Genomic DNA, 17,102 nt, shown 5'->3' on the forward strand with positions numbered 1-17,102 from the left:
TTGGCAGATAACACTGGTCGGCAAAATGAAACTTTTTTTCGCTCCCACGAACGAACATAGGTGATTCCTATAGGTTTCGAGTTCCTGAGTTCGAATCCGTAACCCGTTTTTCTCCAGAACATACCAGTTTTCAGGGAGGAGGGGAGTGTTTCAATATCTGCCCAAATATGCTATTCTTCACCCATAATAATTTGCACGTTATAATTTAAATATCAATATAAATTATGGAGATACAATTGCATAAAAAGTTAAAGTTTAACACTTACGTGTCACTTGGTTTTCCTACTCCTCTTGTAATTACTACAGGGTGTCTCGCGTGTCACATTCCAACAAAAGTCTGCCAAAATATTCACACTTTATTTACCACTGTAGCGCCTCTCCATGGTAGCTATTTGCTGGTGAAACCTTTCCCAATGTTCGTCAGAGACTTTCCCCAAGCTGTACATTTCAGGGAAGAAGTTCAGGTGGCAATGCAGGAAGTGTAACTTTAGGGACATATTACATCCCATGTTGCGAAATGAAGTAATTAACCTGCTCACAATGTCTTTGTAATCAGGTGATTCCCTAGAAAAATACTGCATACTTCTCCAAAGGCCTCCCAAGCCTCACTTTCCACTTCATTAAGCTTAGAAGAAAATGTAGTATCCTTAGAAACGTCTCTGATTTCAGGTCCCGTAAAAACACCTTCTTTCACCTTGCCTCGCTGAGTCTTGGGAATAGTTTTCTGAGATGATTAAATGCTTCACCATCCTGTTTCAGGGCCTTGACGAAGACCTTCATGAGCCCTAATTTGATATGAAGGTGTGGTAAGAATATTTTCTCCGGATCCACAAGACGTTCATTAGTCACGTTCATCTCCCCTGGGACCAGTTGCTTCCTTGGTGGCCATTTTGTGATGGTGTACTGATCTTTGGCTCGACTATCCCAATGACACAAGAAGAAGCAGTACTTTGTGCAACCTCCTTGAAAACCGGTGAGGATCGCAATAACCTTAAGGACAGTCCATACAGACCACTGGAACTGTTCGTACTTTATTTTCTGCAATAGGTTTCGCATGTTCTCGTATGTTCGTTCATATGTACAGCATGAGCAATAGGGATGGCTAGCTTTTCATTGCCATTGTTTAGTAACACTACCTTGAGACTTATCCTAGAGGAATCTACGAATAGCCTCCAATCTTCAGTGTTGTAGTTCAACTTCAGGTGTCCCATAAGCGATGGAATGTCACTGCAATACACCAAATCACCATCCTTTGTAAAATTAGGAACTAGGCTCACATCTCTTCCTATACATTGATATATTCACATCTTGGTTTAGTAGATTCCATTGTTGAAGTCGTGATTCAAGCAACAGGGCCTTAGACTTGGGAAAGTTTAAGTCTCTGATCAGATCATTCAGCTCATCCTGACTTATCACATGTGGTTCATTAGTATCAGGCACTGGAGCGTAATTGGGATCTGTACTCGAAGATTGTGCAACATTCTTACAAGCAGCAGGTACTTCATCGGATGAAACACTGCACAGGGTGTATGAGTCTGATGGTATGGGTACAGGCAGACAAACATCATGTTTCACAGGTCTCCTCGCGGAATCCAAGTTAGGATACTGTATTTTATGCTTCATGTTTTTTGAGAAACCTTTTATATTAGACAGAAGTAACAATCTGAAACATTATCACGGGGTTCGCGCCAAACCATAGGTATGGCGAACGGCATCGATTTATGCGTACCTTTCAACCATCCTGTGAGGTACGCGCACACGAGTTACAACTTTGTTTCGGAGCCCAAACGCGATCCTGGTCGCCGATTTTACACCCGAAGTACAGATGGTAGGCTGTCTTCAGGAACGGTGACAATGGCCTACTTTGTCCCTTGAAAATCACTTCCCTACATATGTAGCAGAATGAATCTGTCGAATTGTTGCAACTTCTCGGCATGTTCGTTTAACACAAACGTCAATATTTCACGCAGAAATATTTTTCACCTACGGTATACACAAACACAGTGTAACACCACATTCTAACAAAGAGATCAACTCGAAACTGAAATATTTGTTTTACGCGACAACGTGGTGTATGTCTTGGCGCCTTTTTCTCAACAATCTGTCTGTCGTCTAGACAAAAGGGAGCGACGAATGATCGCAAATTGATTACGAAACTTTTCTCCGTCAATAACGCCTAGGTTTTAGTGTATGCAGTGTGGAACGACAATAAATCTTTGCAACCCAAGGAGAGGGGGTACGTTTTCGGGGGTCGTGAGCTAGAGAAAAGAATGTTCCTGGGATATAGCCTAGTAACAGTTCTTGGATTAAGATAAAAATTCAGAATTATGCACTCTAAACACGGAAAACACATATTAAATACGAAAAATACGATTTTTCTGTCAATTATGGAAACAGCACACCGCCAAAAAAAAAAAAAAAAAAAAAAAAAAAAAACACGGGCTGGAACTTTCTCGATGAGATATTCGTAATCAGCGTCTCGAAATCTATCCGGTACACCCTTTCACTCTCGTGGAGGATTTCCATGCCGACCAGTGTAATTGAAATTTGGTAATCACATAAATGATTTAGTGCGCTCAACTCGAAAAATAATAGGTTTTATCTTTAATCAATGGCCTGATTTTTTAAAATAGTAGTTCTTATGTGTACTTACATAAGACGCTTGTTAGATTCAAACTTGAATTTGGTTCAGTCGTTTGGAACAGTTTGTCTAATATACTTGTTAACAAACTCAGTACCGTAGATGCGGGCTACTTGGACCCAATTTTGCAACAAATTCGTTCTTTCGGTCTGTTTTCATCAACGAAAACTTGAAAGTTTTTGTCATAACACATATTAAGTGGAACTACAGGCTTTATTGTACATATCGAGGACAGTTTTAGTTACATATATTGAAAACAAAGCACAGGCGATTATTGTAAAAAATGGGTCCAAGTAAGACTCGCGTTCGGGCTACTTGAACCCACCCCCATATTTTCCTACAGAAAACCATTAAAAACTTCTCTGAGACAAAGAAGGACGTAAGTGTTTCAAGAACAACACTTTTTATTTACTGCAAACCACAAAGAGAACACGTTAAGAGATATTATCAATATAATGACTGTAATAGCTGATTACATTTTCTTCTACAGCTGCACGAGCCCTATCTATATTAGCAGCGAATCTAGTCGTTGACTGGATGTGCAGTTTCTAAAATAACTTCACCCAATCTCGACTGGGAAGACTGTCTTAGAAAGCAATGACAGTTCTCTCATGCACGGCTAAATAGGACTTCACAATAAATCTGAAATCAAGTTAATTAACGAGGAATCCGAAATCACAAACTTTATCAAGATGACTAGCGAAGGCTAATTCTTCTTCTTCAGTGAACACTTTCAGATGGCCGGATTCTGCCTTGACCTGTTTTTTAATCTTCTTTCTATGGTGGAACGACTTATCTTGAAGTGAGCTTCTGTTTCTTTTTGCGACATTTTCCCCGACTGAATTGCTGGTAAACATTCTTCAAGCTGTTATGAAAAATCAGCATATTTTCGACCTGCAGACAATCTTTTATATTGATGTACTGTACCATTTTGTACCGGTATCCTTAAGGAAACAATGAAAAGTCCTTATTTGTGTGACACGTGACAACAGATCTTTATTTTTCATTGATAAAGATAACAAAGGATGGGGTGGGATAAAGATAACAAAAGTTGTGGTGGGACAAAATATCCATGTTTTCCAGGTCATATGTACACACTTCATAAATAATGCAATTACGCACGTATCTTATTGTATATGAGAAAGTTTACCATGTCAGCTTCATTAACCTATATGTAGCTACTTATGTGTTTACTTAGCATTGGTTCCACTTCTTTGCAAATAGTGTCCACACATAAAAGTTTGGCGGTCAATAAATACACTCTTTTCGTTAACAACCTTTCTCACCAATGCTGCTCAATCGTAGCCTACCACAGAACTAGTTTCAATGTGTGTACGCCTGCATTATGATCCCATCTAACGGATCTAACTCTGAACTCACTCATTATTGCATTGCACATGGGACTATAAACGAGTTTTTGGTATGGGTCCAAGTAGCCCCTTAAGGGTCCAAGTAGCCCGCAATTACGGTACAGGAATGGTTTATACGACTACTAATTATATATTATAAAATGAAAAAGGATTACTATTCACACGAGCATGAATATTGGTAATTTTTGGGGGGACTTCAATTTCTAGCAGAAAGGAGAAATTTCATGGATAAATACTTTATTCAAATGATACTGGATGATAAATATAGTAGCGATTACTGCTTGGAAAATATAGGAAAAAGAGTGCCGAGTTATAGTGTAAGAAATCAGTCAACATTGGTAGCACTAAATTCAAAACGAAAAATATTGAGAAGAGTGGCAATATCTTATAACAATTTAAAATCAATACATATGTTGGAAGAAGCAATAGAGCAATTTTTACAAACTCGATTTTGTTTGATTTTGTTGTTATATATCATCAGAATATCTTTAGTTATAATATTTTATTTAAACAACCTATCTTTTATGTGAAAATACGACAATAACCAACCAGGATCTTTTGCATATCTGATATATAATTTTAAGCAAAGTTGACTCATTATTTAAACGATAGTTAATGAAGCTTTAATTTTCACAGTTCTGTAAATAATATCTTATGATACTGTCTGTTTTTATTTTAATCTCGTTTTATAATCAGCTTGAATCTTGTAACTTGAATATATTAATATTCTGACAAGAGCCTTAACCTGCTCTAATATTTATTCTATTCAACAAATTTTCTGGTCTGTTTTAAATGATTGTATAATGGTTTTAACATAGTGCTGTATTTTTGCCAATAAGCTGTTCACAGCACTGAAAATAAAATTATTATTATTATTATTATTATTATTATTATTATTATTATTATTATTATTATTATTATTATTATTATTATTATTATTATTATTATTATTATGAAACTTACTTAAATTTGTAAAACACTGTCTTAGGCATTAAGTACGAACTATGATTTATTTATCAGAAGAACGAAATTAAACGTATTATACCTTTAACTTGAAGAAAATATCACTAATGACAGGTATTTCAATATCATTTTAAGAGAAAAAGCATAGTGTTTACATTCATTTAAGAAGTGGATTTTAGTGTTATTCGTCACTTATCAAATCATTTTTCTTTTCTTTTTTATTTTTACTAAAATATGCGCATGAAGTAAATTTAAAGATATAACAATTGAAAATAATCTATTTTGACTATGGATAATAATAATAATAATAATAATAATAATAATAATAATAATAATAATAATAATAATAATTTTGTTTTACAGTGTAAAACTACATTAGACTTAACTATGCGATTTCAAATACTTACACTTGAAGTACCGTATCTATAACTACTGGTTACAATAGAAGAATAAGATTAAAGATAGAACCTGCTTCTCAGACGCTGGATCCGAATCAGAAAGCCATTACTTGCTATCTCCTAGTTTTGTTTGGCTCTATAGATATTAATATTAAAACTGCAAGTGCTAATTGATGTCTGTCGATTGAAGTAGAGAAATAAAATCATAGGTGAAATATATTCTTGCGATAATGAATCAGTATGAAAAAACTGGTTGTCGCTATCTATTTTCGTTTTATCCATTCCATTATGTGATCAGTGTTGAAATTGAAAACTCTATATTTGCACAGCTTCCGCTATGAACAGATAGATAAAAGTTGAGACAAAACATCACCTTGTGACCATAAATCGATTGCAAAAAAACACTTGTCGATATTTCTGACCGGTTTTGCCCTTTTGAAGTCAATATCGAAACCGGAAGTATTAGTACATTTCGACCACTTCCGCTTCTGGTAGAATGTTGTGGATGACGGCATGTTTGTTTTCTTGAGACGCTGTATTGACTGCAAAAAATTATTTGTCGTTATCCATTACTATTTTTGTTCTATGAACATCAACGTTGAAACCAAAAACGGTTGATTTTTAGTGCTTCCAGTTCGAACAGACGGATAACGAGAAAGATAAAGCCTACTCTTGAGAAGCTGGGTCTATTGCAAAAAATAAATAAATAAATAAATAAAAATAAATAAATAAAAAATAAAAATATCGATAACTTACCGTTTTTGCTGAATAGAAAACAATATTAAAACAAGAGTACTAACAAGGGAAGTATCAATGAGCTCATATCGAAACCTACCGTAAAATTTCACTCAGAGGAAGGAAGTCCCACAGAAAGACCACACACAAAAAATCAGCTGCATTTTTGAAGTGGAATTATCCAAAATGGCAGATTGAAATGTCACGTATCCATGTCGACAATTGCACAATACGTTCAGTACCACCCCTTGTAAACTGCCTGTTAATAATAAAAAGTCAATAACAACAATGTGAGTACATACAATACCTAAGGGAAAGTCGTACGGTAAGGTGAACCTTGACGGCAACCATCTTGAAATCCGCCATCTTGAATGCAGGTGAAGTCTTGTAAATAGGAATAGGGCAATATGATACATGATTTTGTGCTAGAATTTAAGCAGATAAACAATGGTAGAATTAGTTTTAAGATACGTACCTTTGGTAAAAAGTTACAGGCATATTTATTCTGTATGTTTCCATGTGCACAACTCCCGAATGAAGCAGCTGTCCAACAATTTGTAAAATACAAAAATATAGGAAACGCCCTCTATATTTTCCCAATTTGTCCTAAATTTTGTTGAGCAAAGCTACACATTTGTAGGAGATTAGTCGGCAAATTTGGTGCAAATTGGTTGAATAAGGGAGGTGATACAAGCCGGACAAAACGCAAATTCAATTGAAAAAGTACAAAATAGTTTAAACACCATGTAGATGTTTTCTGGTGATTTGTTTGAAATTATGGTGGTCACAACTAAATACTTTTGAAAGACTACTCTGAACATTTGTTTCAAATCGGTTGAATAGGAGCGGAGATAGACATTTCAATTGCAACGACTTATTTTTGGACAGCTGCTTCATTCGGGAGTTGTACATATGGAAACATACAGAATAAATATACCTGTAACTTTTCACCAAATGCACGCACCTTGAAACTATTGCTACCATTGCTTTTCTGCTTAAATTCTAGCACAAAATCATGTATCATATTGCCCTATTAATATTTACAAAACTTCACCTGCATTCAAGATGGCGGATTTCAATATGGCTGCCGTCAAGGTTTACCTTACCGTACGATTTCCCCTTAGGTGTAGTATGTACCCACACTGTTCTTATTGACTTTTTATTATTAACAGTCAGTTTACAAGGGGTGGTACTGAACGTATTGTGCAATTATCGACTTGGTTACGCGACATTTCAATCTGCCATTTTGGTTAATTCCACTTGAAAAACGCAGCTGATTTCTTTTGTGTGGTCTTTCTGTGGGACTTCCTTCCTCTGACCAGGTGAGTGAAATTTTACGGTAGGTTTCGATATGAGCTCATTGATACTTCCCTAGCAAGTAAATTTTAACCACATCCGCTTTTAGTAGAAAGTTATGGATGGAGATGCTATATTGTCTTGAGACAGTGAATCATTTGGTTCATTCCCGTTGTGCCTACTTCCCGTTCTGCCTACAGACCCTCCAGCACTTTAAAGAAAATATTTTTAATTATCTTATCTCTAGGCAGAACGGTAATTCCCGTTGTGCCTACTTCCCGTTGTGCCTACTCTTTCGAGACGGGGAATTATGTGCAGGGAGGAATTTTTGTAGGGAATATTTCTTTAGTATTTCTAAAAGCTTCTGTAAAAACAACCACCACCTCTACAAGTTTCATCATACATGGAAAATTGGTTGACTCAGTTGCAAGAATGTTAGACATTGTATGTGAAACAAACATTAAAAAAAAAAGATCTAATATCAAGCAATTTCAGAACAAAATTTTATTTGGGTTTCCAGTAGTTTACCTCCAGCATGCTAAGACTTGCAGTACTAAAAAATGCCACAGTTCACATCCCCAAGACATGTCTGGCCAACTATTAAACAAACAACGCAAGAGGATGCATAAGGCGGCCTTTAAAAAGAGTGTTTGTCTCCATCATATCTCTTTCCTCGAATTGATTGATTCAGTTGCCAGTAACCCGTTTGACATTGTATCTGAAACGAACACGAAACAGACTTACTTCGGGCTAATATCAATTCATTTCACAACCGAATTTTAATCGGTTTTCCAGTAGTTTATCTCCAGCATACTAAGGCTTGCAGTACTAAAAAGTGCCACAATTCACATCCTCAAGACATGTTCGGCCATACATTAAACAAACAATGCAAGAGGATGCATAAGGCGGCCCTTTTGAAAAAAAAGAGCCTTTGTCTTTTACATCACTGCTCCTTCTTTGGCATTACCTTAACAGGTAATTTGTCTTCTAACACGATTCTATACTACATGCAATGTTACATATACTTATATTGTCAATGTAAATACTACATATCGTCAATGTTAATACCATATATCGTTAATATAGCCAATATATTTAAAACATCTCACCATCACTGTTCTAAATGCAAACAGTATGCAACTGCATCTGTGTAAGCCACCAAGTCTATTACATGTGATTCCAGACGTGCCTTCAATGATTTTATTTTTTGTTCAATTCGCTTATATTTCAGCTTTGGTTCCTTCGGCTTTTTTCCTACCTCCAACATCAGCATACAAGCTTCATTCTCACTCTGTTCTTGCTGCAACAGCTGTACAAATGTAAAAATATTTGGATGTTCTCTTGTCAGTTTTCTGTTTAATTTAGAGTGCCAGCCCTCTACAACATTATTTGTTCTTCCCTCAACATTATCATATTGGTTCCATATATCTCTGGAAAAGAGAGAAACATTAATTACATAAAACAAATCAAAGCTTGACAATAGACATTCAACAACGATTGGAAGTTGCATGTTAACGTCTGTCGTAGATAACGTTAAGGATAACGTCTGTTGTTTGTTGTTAGTAACACGGTAAATTTATAAGTATTCAGTTTTGTAATCATTACACTAGTATAGAGTTAATTTCAGATCTCTGGTATGAGCAGATTAAAATTTCGTATTGGCATGCAGATCTCAGAAATGATTTTTTATGGAATGAGAATAATAATTACGCTTACCACACTCCATTAAAGACACTATGCACCATTTCATATCCAGACACTTCTGAGCTCACAATTGTAGAACACATAGGCAATACAACAATGACAAACGAAACTAATGGAAAAACATAAAGGACTAAAATGACCGAATGAGTAGGCCTATATATGAAATACTAATCACTGCTAACGTAGATTTCGTTTCCCAAACGAAAACCACATATATTTGAAAAAAAAAATCAAACGAAAAACAGATAGTGAAATAGCGTAGAAAATAAGGTAACTACTATATCGTACTTACTTTGTGAAAATGGCGTCTGCATCGTCCAGCCATGTTTCGACTAAATAGTCATGAAACTTCTCTGCGTTTTGTACTTCCGGGGCATTTTCCTGGAGATGCAGGAACATGTCACCCACTTGCTCCACTGGCACAAGTGGTAGTGCAGCAGCACGTCTTATCCACTTCCTGACCTCTTTGTCTTCTTCATAAAAAGTGGACAACCCCAATGACTGAACTTTCCTCCATAAACATTGGGTGTAATGGAAGAAACACCCACGAATGGCTGCATCCGGAAAAACACCAGTAACGGCATTGATTACCGCTCTTTCAAAGTCTATAATCACTGTAGTAGGATTAAAGGAAAGACCATTTGCAGAAGCCGCATCTTTAATGAGAAGCAGCATCCTACGATAGTCTTCCTCTTTCTTAGAAGGCAATAAACAAAATAGAAACGGAAAAGTCTGCCCCAAATATGTCCCATGTATGGTGTACAGCTGCTGATATATACGGGGAGCTGCTTTAAAAGTACCATCCATCCAAACTGTCTTTGTGGTTGAAAGCTTCCGTAAATTTCCGGTTGTCCCAAAGACCTGCAGAATATAATATTAATATTTAGCTCCCCTAATATATTGATAATTATTAGTGTATTAGCTAATTAACATATTAACAAACTTATTAAATTCAAACAAAATATATATTTAATATTGAATTTTCAGACATGCTGCAAGCTTGAAGTGTGATGACCAGCATACTTAATTCTAGCTAAAAATTTAAGGATGCATACTTGAATGTTAAAGTTATCTAAAGCTCGTGCCCAGAATATAATACAATTGAAATCCCTTATTTGAATCAGTTAATTGTATTAGTACACCTCTGGCTCCAAAACTAAACTTTGAGGATCCTATTAAGTAAATTCAAACTAGATGATATTAATTAATGTCTGTAAACTTAACACTGCTAACATTAAGTACTTTACGAAAGTTATTGTAATTAAAATTGAATAATAATAAATTCAGTTACCAATAATCGATCAGAATCAACACCATCATCAATTAAGAGAAATTCCTCTCCTGTTAATGTCTGTCTCCACCTGCCCTCTAACCTAATACAATTTCTTGTTGTGGGAAGTTCAGGCCTTTCTGCGCTTCTACAGTTATACAGGGTATGTTTAATTCCCTCAAATGTTGGCAAAGCGGCTGCAACCTCTTCCTGTATCCCTTCCTTTGCAATCACTTCTCTGAAGATAGAAACAAATGAAATAAATAAAAAAATACATGAATAGTTTCGTTAAAATTTACCTGCAAAATACATTCATCTGACTAGTGCAATAAGCTTGAAGTCAAAACTTGTAAACTGAGATTATTTGTACTGCTAACTTGAACTTGTATCACACGACTAGCGAGATACTAGGCCACTACCTTCAAGAAACTGACTTCAGTTTACCCAGATCAACTATTTGGTGTCTCTTAACGTAATGTTAAAAACGAAAGAAAAAAGTAGTTAATTTTTAACTAGAAGATAGAACTAACCAATAAAATAACTACTCATTTAAAAAGAAAATTTAGTCTTACCTGTAAACTTTTGGAACTGCATCTACAGGATTCTCGGACACTTTACACTTCATCCTGTCTATTAAGCATCTTGCTTCAATTTTGCTACTTTCTGTTTCATGAGAGTGTACTCCACTCTTTGATAAAACATCGTCACCCAAAACAACAACTGTCGCTTTGCACCCACGTGTACATTTCCAATATGTCTTTTCTTTACTACGTCTATTAATCCGGTATAAGAACCCTTCGTACGCGAGCACTTTCCCCCCGTATTTCGAACTGACAAATTCTGCCATTCTGTGCTGCTTACTATTCCTATTGATACTTATAAAGTGACAGATTAAAAATTTGAATTGAATTTTATACAGATTACTGTCTCGATCTCAGAACTTTCACTTTTCGAAGCCGTCAGGTGTTCTGAACGCTGATTGGCTACCGGTGAACACAGTAGCCAATCACCTTCAAGAGTACCAAACTGAAACAAAATCTTATAAATCCCTTTCCCTCCCCGATTATCTGACCTTTTGATTTGAGTTGAAACTCTACAAAAACATTCAATTATGATATTTGTATTTTGTATTCCTGCTATTTACATTGACAATATAAATATGAAAATAGAAGTATGTATGATATTATGGCATATAGTATAGAATCACGTATAGAAGACAAATCAGCTGATAAGGTGATGCCGAAAAAGTAATTTTAATGTAGGAGACTAAGACCCTTTCTTAAGGGCCCCCTTATGGAGACGGTGATGATGAGAAATGAAAGAAATAGTGGAAAGTAGGAGAAAACGGTAGAACACCGAGAAAACCAACGCACACGGTGTTTGTCCACCACAAAGCTCACCTGGCTCGAGCTGGGATCGAACCATGGACCCCATGCACCAGAGGTGAACGCTCTACCCCTGAGCCATTGCGGTCCCATTTTTTTCTTTTTTTTACAATATAAGTACGACATATTGCGTGTAATACAGAATCATGTATAGAGGACAAAGCACCTGATCATATATAGAGGTGATGCCGGAAAAAGATCTGTGATGTAGAAGACAAAGGCTTTTTTTAGAAAAAGGAAAGAGACCGAATTATGCATCTTCTTGCATTGTTTGTTTAATATATGGCCAAATATATTTTGAGGATGTGAACTGTAGCACCTATTACGTACTGCGAGCCTTAGAATGTTGGAGATGAACTACTGGAAAACTGAATAAAATTTTGTTGTGAAATGACTTGATATTAGACCGAAATAAGTTTATTTTCTTGTAACTGAATCAATTAATTTTCCATTTCTCTGTAAGTATTAAAAAAACACATCTCTACTAAAGTAGACGTGAATAACGCTGCTAATAACAAAACTATACCTAGTCATTTTTTCTGAGAAGAGCAAGTAAGATAACATTTAAAATATATGATGAAATTTAAAGGAATAGTTATTCTTCTTACAGAATCTATTAGAATTACTAAAGAAAAAATCCCTAGAAAAGATCCCTCCCTGCACAGAATTCCCCGTCTCGAAAGAGTAGGCAGAACGGGAAGTAGGCACAACGGGAATTACCGTTCTGCCTACAGATAAGATCATTAAAAATATTTTCTACAAAGTGCTGGAGGGCCTGTAGGCATAACGGGAAGACACCAATCATTTGCCCCCCCCCCCAAAAAAAAAATCTGACTATCTGTTACAATTTTTGTTCTATGGTGATAAACGTTGAAACCGGAAATGATTGCTTTCTATCATTTAAGGTTTGAATAAATGATTAACTAAGAAGATCGAATATATTCTTGAAACTCTGAATTGATTGTAAAAACCACTTCTCGATATCTCTTACAGTTTCTGCTCTATGGAAATCAACACTGAAAGCGAAAGTACTAATAAATTTCAACCTCTTTCGTTTTTGGTACAGTATTGCGGGTGATGATGTACGTTGTACTAATGTAAGACGTGGAATCAATAGCTAGTAAAACACTTGGTGCTGTAAATTACGATTTTTATTCTATGAATATCAACACTGAAACCGGAAACGGTTGATTTGTATCGCTTTCGGTTTGAATAAATTGTTAACTGAGAAGGTGAAACGTATTGCCGAGACGCTGAATTGTTTGCTAAAAATATTTATAAATATTTCTTATCGTTTTTGCTCTGATATTTGTTGCTACACAGATAGACAAACATAGTATAAGACTTACGTACAAGATATAAGTAAGATATAAGAACAAGTATCAGATTTGCGATACAGCATAGCATAGTTTGGAAGCGTACTACTACTACTACTACTACTACTACTACTACTACTACTACTACTACTACTACTACTACTACTACTACTACTACTACTACTACTAATAATAATAATAATAATAATAATAATAATAATAATGTTATTTATTGAAGTGTTAAATATTTGTAAACGATGAGGTATATAAGGGGAGTTAATTTTCTGTTTCCTGATATGAACACAGCATAATAGTATCGGCTTCACTGGTGTGCATTTTCAGGATTGTGTGTGTGAAACGTCAAATCCATGTTATATTTTTTTAAATGTGCTATACCCAAAGATCATTTGCATACAGAATGAACAGTAGAAAATTCTAATTTACACACTGAAACAAAGGAGGAAACATAATGATCTATTTTTGTTTATAGTGTTACATGATAAAATTGAGTTTATCTCAATTTGAATTCAAAATTCCTTTTAGAATGTCCCGTTAGGCGAACTTTAAGTATGGAAAACACCTAATACTTCGTTTATTATAACAAGAAACTAACAAGATCCCATTGGTGTCAATAGATTGATGTTCTTCTCTTTAGTTTATATTTGTTGCATTCAAATTTCAGTGAAAGCATATATGGTTTATGAGTCCATGCTAAATTGTAAGCTCGTGTCGCAGTAATCTTGATGCTGAAAAAATTACTTTTAAAATCTAAATTGAACAAAGAAATAAAAACATTTGCAGCAAATAGATAGGTTTGGTACTTGCAGTTATATAATTATTATAAGAAGTAGCCCAAATAAATATATTTCTCTAAAAGATACTAGTTCCACTGACATGATTGTTTCCGACAGCAGTCGCTACTGGGCAACAAGGCTCTTGATAGCCTACTGTGTATCGTGCAATACCATTACTGAGTACACATATTAAAATTATAAATTATAATTTGCTACTCATGCGTCCAACATTATGCACCGAGGCTAAAGGCGATGGTAATGATGATAATGAATGAAATGGCGAAATAAAGGAAGACAGAGGAAACGGAAGAACCTCGAGAAAACCCACACACAAAATGTTTGTTCACCTCAAAGCTCACTTGGCGAGCAATTCATATTTATTCAACAGTTTTCTTAATTTCCTTGTTCTTATTTTCGAACTCCCGCTATTTCCGAATTCTTTTACTTTACTTATTCTCTTCCACATAAGTATAAGGATAAAAGTTACTTTTTCCATTTATTTCAAGAAGATAATTTCAGCTTGATACTTAGAATTTATAAATAACTTTATTCTTATAGGCGCATTGAGTAACAATTGTGCGTTTGTCTACTTCTGTGTAAACAATGCTTTCTTTGAAAAGAATCGTCAGTGTGTTCGGACTAATCATAGTTTCCCTGCAGTTTTTTTACATGATATTATGAATTGTTAATCTTCTCTAGGAAGAGCACTATGTGGCTTATATTTACTTATCAAGCCTCGAAAGATATGAAACAACATGGAGGAGAGGAGTGTCATGCTAGTTACATGAACTGCATTAAAAATGATACTCTTGTTCTATAATATATATATACACAGGGTGTTCATTAATTATGTATCGAAAATCTACTGGTGAAATCCTCACACCTAAACAATAAAAAAAAAGTCCATATGAACATAGGGCGAAAAACGCGTTATTTCAGAGTTACGAGAAAACTATGAGAGCTATCAAAGGCGGTTAAAGAACTACTAGAGGAACTAGTACACTGTCTATCTAAATGCCTATGTTTCAGAGTTGAGTTGTACTGGTGCACATGATTTTAGAGAGAGAGGTGTAAGAGCGGAATCTATACCGCAGCTCCCTCTACAAAATCCGTTGCGTCGATACGTCCCAACTCTGAAACATGGTTACTTAGATAGACAGTGTACTAGTCCTTCTAATATTTCTTTAACCGAGTTTGACATATCTCATAGTTTTCGAGCTAGGCAGCCTCAAATGAACACCCTATATATATATATATATATATGAAGGATGAATTTAAGTACTGTATATTATAGGTCTACGTCTTATATAAGTCTCGCTACTGAAAGGAACACTAAACTAAAATCCATTTCTTCCATTTTCAAAGTCCCGATGTAATTTTGCGTTAATATTATTTGTTCTCTTTCTCTCATTAATTCGTTATTTCAAAGACGATTTAATGTCCTGAAGCGTTTACCTATAAGTCGAATTTCTCAGAAATATCGTGCTGAGGAATAATAGGTAAGTAGTGCTCTTATAAGCAAATTCTTAGAAGTTACCAAGTTTCCAGGAATATGCACTTGTTAGTGAAATCTGAACTTTCATTAGTAAAAGGGATAGATTGAAGATTCGAAGAAGAGGCAAGAGACCGTTACGGCTATTGCTTTACCAGAGTTGTACTACGAAAACAAAATAAAGAGAAAGATCGGCAAATCTCTTTAAAAAGTTAAAAAATACGTATTCCAATACAGCTTTATTTTTCTTAGCCAATTAATTAAATGAGAATTATTTGTGCCTGTTAAATTAATTTTTCAAAATTAAGTACTTAGTGATTAGTACTTTCTTTACAAGAATAATTACACTATTATTCATATTATTTGCACTGTTGATATGTACTAATAGTAGCATCACTACTAATTGTAACAGTTTTGGTAGTAGTAGTAATAATATTACTAATGCATAAAGATTTTTTGAGTGTGTGATGTGTTCTAGTAATGTGATAGGTAAAATCTTTACTTTACACGTAGCTAATTTTTCATAGTTCAATATACTTCCAATTTTTGAAATAACATCAGCATATCAAAATACGACTGTATTTAATATATATACACATATTAGAGTGGTCCTTATTTTTCGACTTCCCAGTTTTTTTTATGTCGCCTCTAAACTCGTTTCATATCACACTAAAGTAACCAGTACAAAAAAATAGCTCAACTGATTAATATTAAATACTTCTCAAAGTTTAGAATATATTTAGAATATACAATGTAAGACACAGGTACCTGGTAAGTTCAGAAATATAATTATAAATGCATAAATATGTATTATCGGGGAAATTAAATTATTCGAAATAAATTGAAAATAGTGCACGTGAGATATGTATTTGTGGTGAAAAGCTAGTCTAAAACTATGTCAAATTTTCCCTAGCTATTAATAAATTTGGATCCAAGATGGCGGACTTCAAGACGGCCATCATAATGATGCTATTTAGTAATATATGCAGTGATATCTCCTTCACCTTAGCCAAAATATGATGTAGCTCCATCTAACCACTCCAAACTAACCAAGTTTTTTTTTCTTGTCTTATACTCAATATTGTAGACGCATTCAAACTTGGGGTCGCTTGGGGTACAGTTTAATGTTATTCTATTAAACTATTTTTTCATGAGTTAGTTTGTTTTATATAGAACTATTTTAAGGGATGAGTCTCAAAAACTCAAAAACCAAAAAATAAGGACCAAAACAAAGACACTCTGAGAAACCAAGGACACTATACATATACATGCATATCGTACTACTTCAACCAAACTCATTCGAATCAGCATTGACCTGCTATACAAATATGTCCAATATTATGGTTTGCAGGCATCTGGTTTTTAAGTTATGCATAATCAAACTTCTAAATCAATTCATTGGACTTAATAAAAATTAGATAAATACTGTTTAAATAGCAATTAAAGGTAAATCTGGGACAGAAAAGCTGAAATTCTACTAAAGTACGGAAGGATCTATTTTTAGGACTGTCACTTGAATCATTGGATGCAAGATTGGAATTACCATTTTGCCACTCACCCCCCTCCAAATCTTTAGTAGTATTGCTTTTATACAATAAATAATACCAACTTAAGATTTATGTTCTTAAAATTGCATTTATCCTTGTTACACATCATTTCAACATTCGCCATCGATCATCATATTCCGTTCTAATAGTTTCCGTTACATTACTAAGTATTACGTGGGTGGTAGTACTAA

At 34.7% G+C, this 17,102-nt stretch overlaps 1 protein-coding gene across 1 annotated transcript in view; it reads left to right on the forward strand.

The window, feature by feature from the left end:
• The window catches only part of LOC145691507 (trace amine-associated receptor 8c), a 435,100-nt gene that overhangs the window by 103,156 nt on the left and 314,842 nt on the right, over positions 1 to 17,102 (forward strand). The gene's annotated exons all lie outside the window — the stretch shown is intronic.

This window comes from Thermobia domestica, chromosome 1 (genome assembly GCF_964235325.1).
Source record: "Thermobia domestica chromosome 1, izTheDome1.hap1.1, whole genome shotgun sequence".
Lineage (NCBI taxonomy): Eukaryota > Metazoa > Arthropoda > Insecta > Zygentoma > Lepismatidae > Thermobia > Thermobia domestica.